The sequence below is a fragment of the Gossypium hirsutum genome, chromosome A13 (genome assembly GCF_007990345.1).
Source record: "Gossypium hirsutum isolate 1008001.06 chromosome A13, Gossypium_hirsutum_v2.1, whole genome shotgun sequence".
NCBI classification, from domain to species: Eukaryota; Viridiplantae; Streptophyta; class Magnoliopsida; order Malvales; family Malvaceae; genus Gossypium; species Gossypium hirsutum.
Window position 1 is genome coordinate 53,124,628 of NC_053436.1, and position 15,487 is coordinate 53,140,114.

General features: G+C 33.4%; 1 long non-coding RNA gene across 1 annotated transcript; it reads right to left on the reverse strand.

Moving 5' to 3' along the window:
• Positions 1 to 13,107: 13,107 nt before the first annotated feature.
• LOC121212707 (uncharacterized) lies at positions 13,108 to 13,644 on the reverse strand. The gene is made up of 3 exons (XR_005908012.1): positions 13,583 to 13,644; positions 13,404 to 13,505; positions 13,108 to 13,246 (listed from the first exon to the last, which is right to left on the reverse strand). It is a non-coding gene; the product is annotated as an uncharacterized lncRNA (long non-coding RNA).
• Positions 13,645 to 15,487: the final 1,843 nt, after the last annotated feature.

Sequence of the window (15,487 nt, forward strand, 5' to 3'; positions counted from 1 at the left end):
GGATATTTTTATTTAAGTTTTGTTCTGAAAAAGACAAAGTTTCTGATCTTTCGTCGATGTCATCTCTACTTCCATTGCCCACCTCAAACAAATCTCTAGGGGTTTTATAGAGTACAACATACTAACCTTCATCAGTTGGATCTTTTGAGTAGAAAACGTGTTTCACTTGAGAAGAAAATACATAGGCTCGTCTATCAATTGTTGTCTAGTGTGAATCAATCGAGAAAGTTCACCATTGTAAAACCAAATTGATCTTTTTTCATTCCGCGAGTAGTATTAACATCAGCCCAATCACATCGAAATAAGACAACCTTCCGTTTGCCATAGTAATCCAACTCAATAATGTCAGTAAAAAGTCCGTAATACTCCACATTTCCCTCAATAGGATTATTGTCCCTAGCACTAGCATAAATTGTAATTGAAAAATTAACAACTATTCCACAAATTTGAGTCCTCCTCAATCTTTCGCGAGATTTTGTATGAAACCTAAATCCATTGATTAGAAAGGCACTATATCTTTTTAATACTCTATTCGGACCTTGGGAAAGCCATTTAACTTCATCATTGACATCCTTTTTCACTCCAAACCTATTGAATCAAAAGTAAATTGATTAATTAATTATAAATGTTATGAAAAAAATATTATTATTTGTCAATGAAAGCTTCAATTGCATACCGTTTTCCCTAACCATTCATGAAAAGATTCTATGAATAACTTATAAATCTCTCGATGTTATAATCTTCGGGAGCGTGAACGAGATCTCAAGACTTGTTTGTACTCGCTATGTTAAAAAGTGGAATACTTGGTTAGAAGATAAAGAAATTAAAAAGATGAATATTTTTAAATTTCTAAAACTTAGTTGTGTAATGGTTCAATTGAATCGTGGTGAAAAAACATATTGATGTGCTTGTACCCAAGATCTATCATCTAAGTGTGCAATTTCAACTTTACCGATCGGTTCTCCATAACTTCGAAATAAATAAGTTTCAGCTAAATTATGATCAGTAAGCCCAGTATTTCTACTTGGTCTATTCAGTCTTGTTTCAACATCTTCGAAATATATAGAACAGAAATTCATACACTCCTCTGCCAAGTAACCTTCAGGAATTGATCCTTCTGGATAATGCTTATTACGACAATAAGACTTCAATTTGCATAGGAACCTAAGCAGGATATACAACATTATCAAAAGTTGTAACTAAAGGTATATTCATGAATGAATGAAAAACTTTACAAATAAATTAGTACCTCTCTATAGGATACATCCACTGATAGAAAACCGGTCCACCAAGTTTTGCTTCATGAGAAAGATGGATTAGCAAGTGTACCATAATAGTGAAGAAGGAAGGTGGAAAGATCTTCTTCAAATTGCATAAAGTCAAGGCGGCTCGATCTTGTACTTTCTTAAATTCTTCAACATTCAAAACTTTGCCACAAATAGCTTTCATTATATTAGATAGTTCAATTATACAAGACATCACATTTCTTGACATACAACACCGTAAAGCAATTAGCAGTAAATCTTGCATCAAGATGTGATAATCATGTGATTTTAGGGAATATAGTCTTCGATCTTTAAGAATCACACATCGAGATATATTTGGTTCATATGCATCTGGGACCTTTATATCATTTAACACTGTGCAGAACACTTCTTTTTCTTTCTTCGACATTGCAAAAATAGAAAGCAACAAGCGATATTTCCCATTCGAAAGTACTTAGGGATGAAGATCACGCTGATTCCCATGTCAACTAGATCAATTCGACTCTAAAGATTTTCTTTTGATTTTCTATCGACATTCAATATTGTCCCAATGATGTTCTCGCAAACATTCTTTTCAATATGCATGACATCAAGATTATGTCGCAAAATGTGATGCTTCCAATAAGGAACTCAAAAAAATACTTTTTTTCCACAAGTCCGCCTCATTAGGGTTATCCTCTTCATCGATTCATCATCAATCTCCAGTCAACATCGCCAACATACACCTCCTTCAGTCTTCTCCTTGTTTGCATGTTGGATGGTTGATTCATCTTCCCATAACTGAAATTAATATCTTTTAACATGAACAAGATTTCATATCCAATGGTCTACTCAAGAGCTTCTCTGAACTCTTCAGTACCATCAAATAGAGTCCTTTAAAATCTAAATCTATGATTTCCATCTAACCATCGACGATGCCCCATATAGAAGAACTTCTTCCCATTATATAACCACTTCGAACATGTTTGCGTCGCACTACAAAGACAAGCATAACGTCCTTTAGTACTCCAATCAGATAAATTGGCATAAGCCGAGAAATCATTAATAGTCCACAACAAAGCTGCACGTAAATAAAAGTTCTCATTTCTCAAGACATCATATGTTTCAACACGTGCCCATAACTATTTCAACTCTTCAATAAGTGGTTGTATATAAATGTCAATTTCATTTCGGGACCTTTCTCTCCAGGGATAATCATAGATAAAATAAAAGAAGATTGCTTCATGCAAATCCACGGAGGCAAATTGTAAGTAACAAGCACTATAGGCCAAATACTGTACGAAGTACTCATGATTTTAAAAGGATTAAATCTCTCAGATGCTAGGCCAAGCCTCACATTCCGAGGATCGCTTGCTAAGCTTGGAAATTTACTGTCAAATGATTTCCAAGCTAAAGAATCCGCAAGATGCCATAATAATCCATCATTGGTTCGTTGATCATGATGCCACCTTATAGGCTCGGCTGTCTTTAACAACATGAAAAGCCTCTGAAGCCTTGGTATTAGTGGAAAATATCACAAAATCTTAACTGGCTTCTTTCTTGACTGTGCCTCACCTGCATCCTCATTCACATCTTCTGTATTCCTATTCATCCAACGAGAATTCCCGCAAACATGACAAGACTGTTGGTTTTTCCGATCACCCCAATACAACATGCAGTCATTTGGGCAACTATGAATTTTGTCGTACCCAAGGCCTAAATCTTTTATCAATTTCTTCATATCTTTGCATGAATTAGAGATTTTTGCAAACAAAAACATATCTCTCAAAAACTCTAACAGCATTGTAAAAGAGTTTCCGGTCCACCCTCCCAAACATTTTAAGTGAAATAGACGAATGTAGAATGACATTTTTGAATATTTTGATCCCTCGTAAAGTTCTTCATTCATTTCATTAAGTAACTTGTAGAACTTCGCTGCTTCTCCATTTGGCTCTTCATCAGGTACACTTCTTCCTGTTTCAGTAAAAGCATTTCCACCAATATTACAATCATCGAATGCAATAAAGTCAGGTGGAAATGATTGCAAACTATGACTGTGCATATTAAATGCATCCCACAACATACCTTCCATGTCATCTTCTTTAACAGACTGATGGTAAAGACTATGAGGATAAGCCGAATTAATCGTTGAAGAGGTTCTACTAGGTGTACACTCTTTATGGAAAATCCATTTTTTATACCCCCGAATAAAGCCATCAACAATTAGATGTTTGTAGACAACTTCACGAAAATGTCAATTGATGTTGCCACACTTCTTACACGGGCAAAGAATCATATTCTCTTGGCTTGCATTTTGAAATGCGAAATTTAGAAAAGTTTGTACTCCATTTCGATAGTCGTTGCTTACCCTTGACAAATTCATCTAACTCTTATCCATTTCGTAGTTCTTGAAGTCTAGAGTTGACAATAAATTACAGTTACTTAAATGTTCTCAATTGATTTAAATCATGTCATTGTACTAAAATAGATAATACATATCAAGTATCAAATATCTAATGGGTGTAAACTATGTAAGTTATGTAAGTTATGCAAGTTATGATATGATATATATTTATGTACGTTATGTAAATTATGTAAGTCCATAGATATGATATATATTTATGTATTATGTAAGTTATGATCTAATGTTTTCTTTTATTCTTTGAATGTTTATGTAAGTTATGATTATCATCTTTAATTTTTAACTTTAAATTTTAACCCTTTAATTACACTCTTTTAATTTATAAATTTTAACTTGTCCATGTGCTTGAACCCCGAAAGCGCTCCGCTCAATTTATGGTTACTCATTTTGGGGATTAATTGGGTGAGTTCTTCATCTAATATCTGGTCGAAGAAAGTCATATAGTGGTCAATTTTTTAAAATATACTAGTATGATAAATCCATTTTATATGCTTATTTTTTTTCTTTATTTAGGATAAGAATGGGTTATAATTTGATGGTTAACAAAAATAACTTTTCATTTTAAAAAGCTTTTAAATCATCTTTTTTGATAAAAAGATAAGTAATTTGATTTTTATATAAAAATAAATTTAATTAATGGTAAATATTATTATATTGATAAAAAATTTATTTTAAAGTTTTTGCATACATTTAAAAATGTTAAATATTAAAATCAAACACTATAATTTTCAATATTATTAAACATATATATTAATTAGTATTAAATATATATTTTTAGTCAAAAAGAGAGTATTTAATCATGTAATAAATTAATATTTTTAGTCAAAATATTAAAAAATCATGTTAACATTTTAATAAAATTTTGATCTCCATAGTAGAGAAAATAATAAAATAAATGATAAATATAATAGTATAATAGCGAAAATAATAAAATAAATGACAAATATAAGAGTACAATAGTGAAAATAATAAAATAAATGTAAGAATTAGTTTCAAAATATATATAGTAATAAACTTGAAAATAATTTATAGACTAAAATGGAAACAAAAAAAACCCTTTCAAATTGATTGCAAACAAGGAAAAGCCCTTGTACTACAACTTCCTTTCACAAACAAGCTGTTCGGTTCTAGGCTTCTAATTAAGATTCATTGATGTTTAAAAAAGTAACAAGGAAAGCTCCTATACATGAGAACAACCAGAATGAAATACATTATCACAAGATCATATACATGGCAAACAATACCTATTTTGAAACTTGTATTTTGAAGATTCAAGTTTTTCAACTTCTCTCCCTATTTCTAACATTAAAAATCTTATCATTCAACAACAAAAAAAAATACTACAACAAGAACAATATACCTTTGTTTCAGCAATCGGCTTCCTTACAAGTCCTTTTAATAGATAGCGCACCTAAAGATCAAAGCACATGGCATTCAACAATCAAAATTCAGTAGTCATATTCAAATTTGTTATCATCTTTTTTATATCATTTTTCTTGATTCTCTGCTTGTACTTGGCTCATGGAATACATGACGGATTTCAATGGAGAGACATCAAATAAAGATTTAGCAAATTAAATATACATACCTCTTAGAAATTGTAAATTGGATGGTAAAGTTGATTCCAACAAATTAAATTACAGCTACAAACAATGAAGATAAGGTCATATATGAATAGTAGGAAGATTTAAAATATATACGAATAAAATTAAAGGAAAAATAAAAAAAATTATTATTCAAGGTATATTATACATTAAACGTATACCTAATTCATTATGCATAACTCCATTTTTCACATTCAACATTACCCAAATGTACATATCAATAAAATAAAGTAAATGTTTGGGTAAATTAGCGTACTTATATGTTTAGAATTAATGTGTAGCAAACAATAAAATATTAAATTATAGACAAAATAAAATGAATAAAAAAGTTTTTAATTGAAGTAAGAGGCCAAGGACTTTATGGCATTTCTAAGCCTCATTTTCAGTTTCTTTTTAAATATTTAGGGTTTGAGCTCATTTTGCATATAAAGACTATTAAAATAAAAGAAATTGTTTGCTTAATTAGCGAAAGGACAATTATTGTTTTGTTTATTTCACATTAAGATAAATATTATTTCACTTAAACAATTTATGATATGATATATATTTAACATTAAGATAAATATTATTTCACTTAAAGAAAAAGAAATGGGTGTTACCTGGTAATTAACACTGAAAGAATGACAGTATAGAGGAAAATAAAACCTACTACTTTTCCGCCAGCTCTAGCTGTTATTGTGGAGTTGAAAATCCCAAATCTGAACTGAGAAGATAAGTAGCAAAGCAAGAGTGGTGAAATGAAGATTGAGTTAATTTTGAAGTGAGAACAGTTTGAAATACCAAACCAACTTAGTGAGCAAACTAAAATACCTTTAGGACCTGAATTTTCAGCGGCGGCGACGAAGAGAAGAGGCGAAGAATTACCTTTTGAAATGGTAGAGAGAAGAGTCGAAGTTGATTTTGGAAGTTGGGAAATTAGGGAAAAGTTTGGGGAAGAAGAACTTGGGGGAAATTGGGGGAAAATAAGTTGGGACGTTGTTGAAAAAATTGAGGAAATCTGAATTGGGGGAGAGTAAAGGAAATTCGAGGCTCCAAAACAACGTCGTTTAAGTTGAGTGTAATAAAATTTTGCGGTGCTTCACAAAAACGCCACTAATGAAAACCTTTTGCGGCGTTTTACACAAAACGCCACTAAAAACAAAGCATAAAATGACGTCATTATTTTGAACACTGAACACATATTCGCAGCGTTTTAGGCGAAACGCCACTAACAACAAGGCTATAAACGCCGCCGTTTTGCAATCTCTTAATAGATGTTTGTGGTGTTTTCGGTGAAAATGCTGGTAATGCATACCTTTTGTGATGTTTTATAAAAAGCGTCACTAATAACAAAGCTAAAACGAGGTCGTTTAAACAATTAATTCTTTTTTGCGGCATTTTTGTTGAAAACGTCACTAAATATGCAACATAAAGCAGCGCATTTCTTCAATCTTTTTAATAGATATTAGCGGCATTTGGAAAGAAACATCACTATTGCTCAACCTTTTGCGGCATTTCGACCAAAAACTCCACTATTGCTCAACTTTTAGCAGCGTTTTGATAAAAAACGCCACTATTGCTCAACTTTTTGTGGCGCTTTCCTTCTAGCGCCACTAATGTATAACATTTGTGGTGTTTTTTTTGTCCAAACACTACTAAAAACGCCACTAAAGGCTTGTTTTCCTGTAGTGTAAAGACATGCCATGTGAATAATAGGATGCGATATTACGTAGAACCACAAGGTCCCCAAAAGGCACACGGCCTGAAGGCACGACCATGTGACCCACACGGGTTGACTAATAAACATATGAATATTGGAGCATAATTTTATCTTAGTGAAAGTCACATGGACTGAAGACACGGTCATGGGGTCCACGCAGGCCAATGACATAGCCATGTGGGGACTGGAGACCATTTCTTTCCTTCACTAGATCCTTTTCCATTTTTCTTTTGATTTTGCTTTCTTTTTACCTTTTTATTTTATTTTTCTTTCTTTTGATTGTTGCAAGTATAACTTTACTTAACTTTAGATCTCTAATGCTTCAGGATTTCTCATTTTCCATCCAATCATCCCAGTTTAGGGCAGTTTTAATTCTTTCCTCATTGTTTTATTTTATTTGTTTATTGTGTTTATCTTTGTTCGTACATTGAAGGCAATGTACATCTTAAATGTGGGTAGGATTTTATATTTTCATTTGACTTAGTCATTGAATTTTTACATGTTTTCATAAGCAATTTACTTTAACTTTTGCATGAGGTTTATCTTTTCTAAATCTAGAGTTTTTGCTAATTCTAATTTGTGATAATTTCTAGATTTTTATACATTTTTATTTATATTTTAATGCATGAGAGAGCCAAACATGATGGTGATTTTAGGTTTTATCCTTGAACCTAATACTTGTCTTGAATTAATATTACTGTGTTTATGAAATTTCTTTTTGGTCTGCTACTCTAGCATGCCTTTGGTTTGTTGTTCTAGTATGTTCTAGTGTTTCTAGCTTTTTCTAGTTTGGTTACATTGAAGCCTACGACGAAGATTAATTAACTAAGAGTATTCTGGTTTTCTTTTTCAGTTCGGTTCGAAGCTTTGTCATAGAAAATGATTTGGCTAGTCTATCATTGGAAGATGAAGAAAAAGAGATTTTGCAGGCATAGAAGGAACTTGATTCTACGATAGTGGAATATCAGTTTTACCTAGTGGGATACTTTCTTACAGCAAGTGTTATCCACTTTTTGACAATGAGAAATACGATGGAGAATCTTTGGCATCCTATTACAGGGATGCAAATCTTAGATCTGGGAGAGAAGAGGTTCTTATTTTAATTTTTTCACAAAATAGATATGGATCGGGTTCTAAATGGGGCTTCATGGACTTTTAATAATCATCTTTTGATGATTCATTAATTGAAGGATGGTGACAATCCTTTGAATGTACCACTAATCCATGTTCCTCCAGGGTTTTTCAATGAATCTTTAGCAAAGCAAATTAGGGATTTCCTTAGAAGTTTTTCAGAATATGATAGCAAGAGTTTGGGCAGGGGCATGCGAAATTACTTATCATAAGGGGTTGATTGGATGTTAGGTGTTCATTGAAAAGAAAAAAAAAGGTTATGTTTTCACCAAGAAAGTGTTATTATGTCAATTTTAAATATGAGCGACTGACAATATTTTGTTTCTTCTATGGTCGTTTAGGACATAATGACTCTTTTTATCAAGCTAAAATGGCTTTAGGAGTTGAGGTAGCAGAGATGAGATGGGATTTGTCTTTGATAGCTCAGTCAATGAGAGCTCTCACTATGAATAGTGTGTGGCTACGAGAGGAAGGTGAAGGGGCAATAAGGAGGGATAACCTAGGGCGTTCGGATCCAGAATAGAGATTATGGGGTGCGAAGGGAAGGAGGGATTCTAGGATTCACATCAATCCTATGCTAGGGTTAAAGTTGGAGGGTGATTTGAAGTTAGTGTTTGATATGAAAGGAGACACTTCAAAGTTACAGGGTCAATCGAATATGAATCATGATTTGGAGAAATATGCTATAGTAGGTGGTGATGAGAAGAAAAGGCCCAGAAGGGATAGTAGAAGTTTCAGTGAAGGGAAGGCATCAAATTCGACAGTGGTTAGAGATGAGAGTTTGTTGGGACAAAATCACTTTTTATTAGTGGCTGCCAAGAGGCAAATCGATAGCAATAAAAATAATTAATTGGAACGTCCATGGGCTGAGGAGTCCACGAGCTATTAGAAGACTTCGGCATATGCTAAAGATGTATAACCCCTATGTGGTCTTCTTTATAGAGACTAAAATCAACAATGTATGAATGGAGGGTGTGCGAATAAGATGTGGGTTTTCTAATGGTATTGAGGTTACGACTAATGGCACAAGAGGAGGTTTGTGTCTAGCATGAAAGGAGAATGTAATTACCAATCATATAAGTTTTTCAAGTTGTCATGTTAATGATGAAGTACAAGAAAATAATGGGGGAAAACATGGCGATTTACAGGGTTTTATGGGGCTCCATATGCAAATAATAGAGATGATTTATGCAATTTTCTGAGGAACTTAGGTTATTTTCAGGAGTTGCAGTGATTCAACATTTACCACATTCCTTTTCGAATCATTACCTTCTTCTTATTCAAACAAAATGACAATTGAAAAATCAAACGAGGACGAGATTTTGTTTTGAGACATGATGGGTAATGGAAGTATCTTTTGAGAAAGATGTAAAGAGGTTATGGCTGGTGATATTCTTAATAAATTAAAAGGTTTAGAACAGGGTTTAATGAGATGGACAATTTATGTCAAATATAGGAGGGAAAACTTAAATAAGGAACTGACTAAAAAATTGGGTTGATAGGACAAGAGAGACGATTGAAATCTTGAAGAACTCATTGATACAAAGGTTCACCTCAACCTTGAGATTAATAAGGACAAAATGTTCTGAGAACGGAGGGCTTTTGTAAATTAGTTGAAATTAGAGGACAAAAATATGACTTTTTTCCATAACCATGCCTCTCATTATAGACGGAGGAATACTATACGGAGTTTCAAACATGATGATGCAAGGGAAACTAAGGATGAAGACCAAATGGAGAACATAACCTGTACTTATTTTCAAAATCTTTTCTTATCAAAAGGGGTTGAAGATACTGAACATATTCTTTCATGAGTAGAGAGGTGTACTACTGATGGTGTAAACTTTATGCTAACTTCAAAATATATAGAAGAAGAGTTCTTATCAGCGTTAAAAGAAATGGGACCAACAAATGCGTTAGGGGATGATGGATTTTTTTTTCTTTAATTTTCCAGAAATGCTAGCATATAGTGGGAAGCTACATCACTTCCATTTGTTTGGGGTGTTCTAAATGAAGGTAAGAACTTTAATCTAGTAAATATTACCAATATTGTGTTAATTCCTAACGTTCCCCATCCAGTGAACCTAGGGAACTTTAGGCCAATTAGCTTATGTAATGTTATGCATAAAATGGTAGCAAATATGATTGTTAATCATTTCAAAAAATTTCTGGATATGTGCATTGATAGCACCCAAAGTGCTTTTATGCCGGGGAGATTGATTTCAGATTATGTGTTATTAGCTTATGAGATCTTGCATACTTTTCAACAAAAGAGAGTGGGGAAAAAGGGTTAATGGCTCTTAAATTAGATGAGTAAAACTTATGATAGAGCTGAATGGCTTTTTCTAATGGTGATGATGATATGTATGGGGTTCAATATTTCATGGGTGGAGACTAATATGGAATGCATCACTATTGTTTTGTATTTGGTAATTGTGAATGGAAAAGCTGGGCAGATATTTAAACCCACTAGGGGCCTTTGGCAAGGTAACCCATTTAGCCCATTTCTTTTCTTGATCTGTAACGAGGGTTTATCGGCTCTCATGAGATTAGCTTTGAAATAAGATTTTATTAAAGGGGCTAAGGCTAGTTGGAGAGGTCCCCAGATTTTGCATTTTTTATTTGCAGACGATAGTATTCTTTTTTGAGAAGCTAGTGAAAGAAGAGTACAAACCTTGAAATTGGTTCTGAAAGAGTATGAGAGGTGTTTAGGACAATGTGTAAATTATGACAAATCCACAAATCTTTACAATTCAAATACTTTTGAAGGGGATAGGAGAATTGTTTCTGACATTCTTGAGGTTAGAAATTTGAATAATCCGAAACAATACCTAAGGCTAACAAATATGTTGCAGAGAAATAAGAAGGTTTCTTTCCAAATTTTAAAGGACTGATTAAAATAATGGATTGAATGTTGGAGTGTGAGATTTTTGTCACAAGGAGGTAAAGAGGTCTTCATTAAACTTATTTTAAAAGCTATTCCTACATATTCTATGGTATGTTTTCTGCTACCAAAGTCACTTTGTGGAGAATTGGAAAGCATTATGGCTAGGTTTTGGTGGCAAAAAGGCCATGGTATGAGAGATATTCATTGATGTGGATGAGACTATTTATGTGACTTAAGAAAATGGGGGTTTAGGATTTTGAAGTCTAGCGAAGTTTAATGTTGCCTTGTTAGCAAAACAAGGGTAGCGTATTATTAACTATCTAAATTCTTTGTTAGCTCGTGTGTTAAAGGCTAAATATTTTTCAAACTCTGATTTTTTTAAATGTTGATCTAGGGAATTTACCTTCTTATACCTAGAAGAGCGTGTGGGCAGCAAGGGGGCTGTTATAGAATGGGCTGTGCTAGAGGGTCAGCACTAGTAAGAAAATATCAATATGGGCAGGTGCGTGGTTACTAGGGGCTATTAGTTACAAAGTAAATAGTAGCATTAGCAATGATGATATATTTGTTGTTTCGGACCTAATTGATATACACTCCACAAAATGGAAAGTAGAGCTTGTTAAAAATACCTTCTCAAGTGAGGATGCGAATAGAATTTTGAGAATACCCTTAGTAAAAGAGGCCCATGATGATATGCTGGCATGAAGAGGAGAGTCACCAGAAGAGTTCTTTGTAAGGAGTGCCAATAAACTATTACAAAAAGGTACCATAGCTCCTAGTTATATATAAACCGATACTAAATATTTTTACAAAAAATTGTGGAATATTCACATTCCAGCAGACGTCCTAAACTCAAATATGTTTGTTTTATCTTTTGTTCCACCGCGAATAGTTCTAGCATTATTGCTCTATCCTGGTCGTCTGCCTTCTTGGAAAACAAACATCTATCTAACAACTTGATTTTCAAAAATGTCTAACTTCTTTGATCAATCTATTATAAAATGTTCAGTAGATCCACATCGAAAATAGGCTCTAATCGTAATTGGATGCACATCCCTGAAGAACTTTCCACAATAATCATAAACAAATTTATCATCATTACGAACACTATCAGTACTGACTACCGATGTCTGCTGGATTCTTTAATCTTTCTATCTCGACTTATTTCTTCCTGTGAATTCAGATAATATGACATTGCAACTAAAAATATCTCGGTTTCTTTGAGAGTGAAGCTGAAGGCAATTTAAATATATTCACTACAGGAAAACAGACTTTTAGCGGCGTTTTTTTTGCCTTTAATGGCGTTTCTAAGCGCCGCTAATACTTTTAGCGGCGCTTTCACAAGTGCCGCAAAAAATGTCGCTATATGCAGTGCCACAAAAGTTCGTGGCGTTTTTTAAAAAAAACGCCGCTAAAGACCAGGACCTTTAGCGGTGCTTTTTTAAAAAGCGCCGCTATAGACCTGTACTTTTAGCGGCGCTTTTGTAAAAAAACGCCGCTATAGACCAAGAACTTCAGCGGCGCTTTTATAAAAAACGCCGCTATAGACCTATACTTTTAGCGGCACTTTTATAAAAAACGCCGCTATAGACCTGTACTTTTAGCGGCGTTTTTTAAAAAAGCGCCGCTAATTTGCCCAGTTTTGCAATATGTATTTTTACACCTATATCCAACCCTCCTGCAAAAAATTCAATAAAAACAGCAAATATACCATGAAATCCAACCCAACCAAAACACGCAAATTTAAATAATACAAAATTATACGAAAAATATATTATATAAATTGGAAATTAATATTCAAAATATTCTTAAAATAATGTTAAAAGTTACAAGAAAACATGTCTATGATGGCGGATTTTGAAATTGGTGGAACATAGTCATCATAGACTGAAGCTGCTGCTGGAGTTCATTGTATTTCCTGTTCTGCTCCGCCTCCTTTGCTGCTGTCTCCGCCTCCCTCGCTGCTGCCTTCGCTCTAAGTTGAGAAATTTGCTCATCTGTGCTAGCTTGTATCTGAACTATCTGATCTTTTAACCTCTGAACTTCAGCTTGACTTTGACACCCGGAAGGCATGTATTGGTGCGAGGTGGATCCAAAATATTGGGTTGGGTTAACACCAGATCCTTGAAATCTAACCCGACCATACCTTTCAGGACCCAAAACTTCATTAATAATTTTGTTATCAATATCCTCAAAATTAACAGAACTATCAGTCGAAGCAGTCGCTTCATACGCTGCCTTCTTATCTTTTAGTTTCTCCTAATAAATCAGTTAAAGAGTTAGAAACGAAATATACAATAAAAAGGAATACAACATAACATTATTTAAATTACACTAATAAAAACGACGAATTAAAACATTATAATTAAATATTATAAATATTTATAATGAATCAATTTTTATTAAGTAAATATACCATAATTTCTGCAGCCTCAGATGACATCGGAGTTCCATCTTTTTTCCTGTGCGTAATGTCAAAAAGTTGAAGGCGTCCAACTTTTTGACCAGACGAGGCTTCCTACAATATAGTAGTAAAAATATTATTTAATAGTAAAAAGTTATTAATACTTGATAGATTTAATAAATCCATAGTACCTCGGCCTGAGCTACACAAGCAAAACTTTTCGACCCTGCCGTGTGCGTAAATTTTTGTTTTTGCCTGCTGCTTGTTCCAACTCGCTCACGGTCCTACATAATGAAATTATTATTACGTATATAGTAAATACTATAAACCGAAAAATTTATAAGAGTTTGCAAGTACATAATACCTCTCCTTTCTTCGAATTCCAAAATTGAACCGCATCTTCCCATTGGTACCTCAGCATTCCCGGTGGGACATTTTGCAATTTTTCTTCGAGGCTTATGGGTTTTTTAAAATATTCTTTTTTCAAAATGCTTTTATTGTCTCTCCATTTTTTACCTAATGCCTTCTTGATATAGGCATCAGAGACCTCTAAAGCAAACCTATCCTAAAAAACACAAGTTTAGGAAGTAAATATAAATGAAACTTAAACAAAAGTATTATAATTACATTAACGTTTAGTTACCTTAATATTAGAGAGAGCTTGATTTTTATTGCTATCAGGCATGTTATGCCATGATTCGTAGATGATGGGCAACATATTGGCATTTCGTGCTATAATGCCCAAATAGCCTGCTAAAAGTCGAGCTTCTTGTCCAACAGGCTGACCATAGCTGTTTCTAGTTACTTTGACACGCTCGATAGAATTTAAGTTATATAAATCTGTTAGGAGCGTACGTCCTCGACCTCTACGCGTCCCACCATTTTCAGCTGAAAAATAATAAATTATTACTATATTGAAATTTAAAAATAAATCAGTAATAAAATTTAATACAATTTGTAAAATAAACTTAACATTACTTTGAATTTCCACAGACTCGTCAAGTGTCTCCGGCACGCTTGAAGATCCAACAACTGTCTGCTGTTCAGTACTTACTTCTTCCGAATTTGTAGTATTCTGTACAATACTAAGATCTCTTAATCTTCTTCTAGGCATTTTTCCTGCAACACATAAAATAGATAAAATTTTAGTAAGAAATAACAACAATAGTAAATATAAAATAGTTAAATTATATAACATGACTAATGTTAATATTGTAACATTACATATAAATAAAAAATCATAAAATCTTACTACATCATAAATCGTAAATATCTTCGTCTACATCCTGACGAACCCATTGAAATTGTGTACTAGTACTAGGGATATTTTCATCTAAGTCTTGTTCTGGAAAAGGCAAAGTTTCTGATCATTCACCGATGTCATCTCTACTTCCATTCCCAATGTCAAACAAGTCTCTAGGGGTGTTTCGGAGTACAACGTACCAACCCTCATCAATTGGATCTTTCGAGTAAAAACTTGTTTAACTTGAGAAGAAAATACATACGGCTCATCTATCAAATGTTCTCCAGTGTGAATTAATCGAGAGAAATTCACCATTGTAAAACCAAACTGATCATTTTTAATTCCGCGAGCAGTATTAGCATCAGCCCAATCACATCGAAATAGGACAACTTTCCATTTTCCATAATAATCCAACTCAATAATGTCGGTTAGAAGTCCATAATACTCCACATTTCCCTCGACAGGATTACTGTCCCTAGCACTAGCGTAACTTGTAATTAAAGAATTAACAACTACTCCACAATTTTGAGTTCTCCTCAATCTCTCACGATATTTGGTATGAAATCTGAATCCATTCATGATGAAGCCACTATATCTTTTTACTACTCGATTCGGACCTTGGGAAAGCCATTTAACTTCGTCATTAACGATATTCCCACTCCGAACCTATTGAATCGAAAGTAAATTGAGTAATTATAAATGTTATGAGAAAACATTATTATTTGTCAACAAAATGTTGAGTTGCATACCGTTTGGCTTAACCATTCATGAAAAGATTCTGCGAATAACCTATTAATCTTGCGATGTTGTAATCTTCGTGAGCGTGGACGAGATCTTAAGATTTGTTTGTACT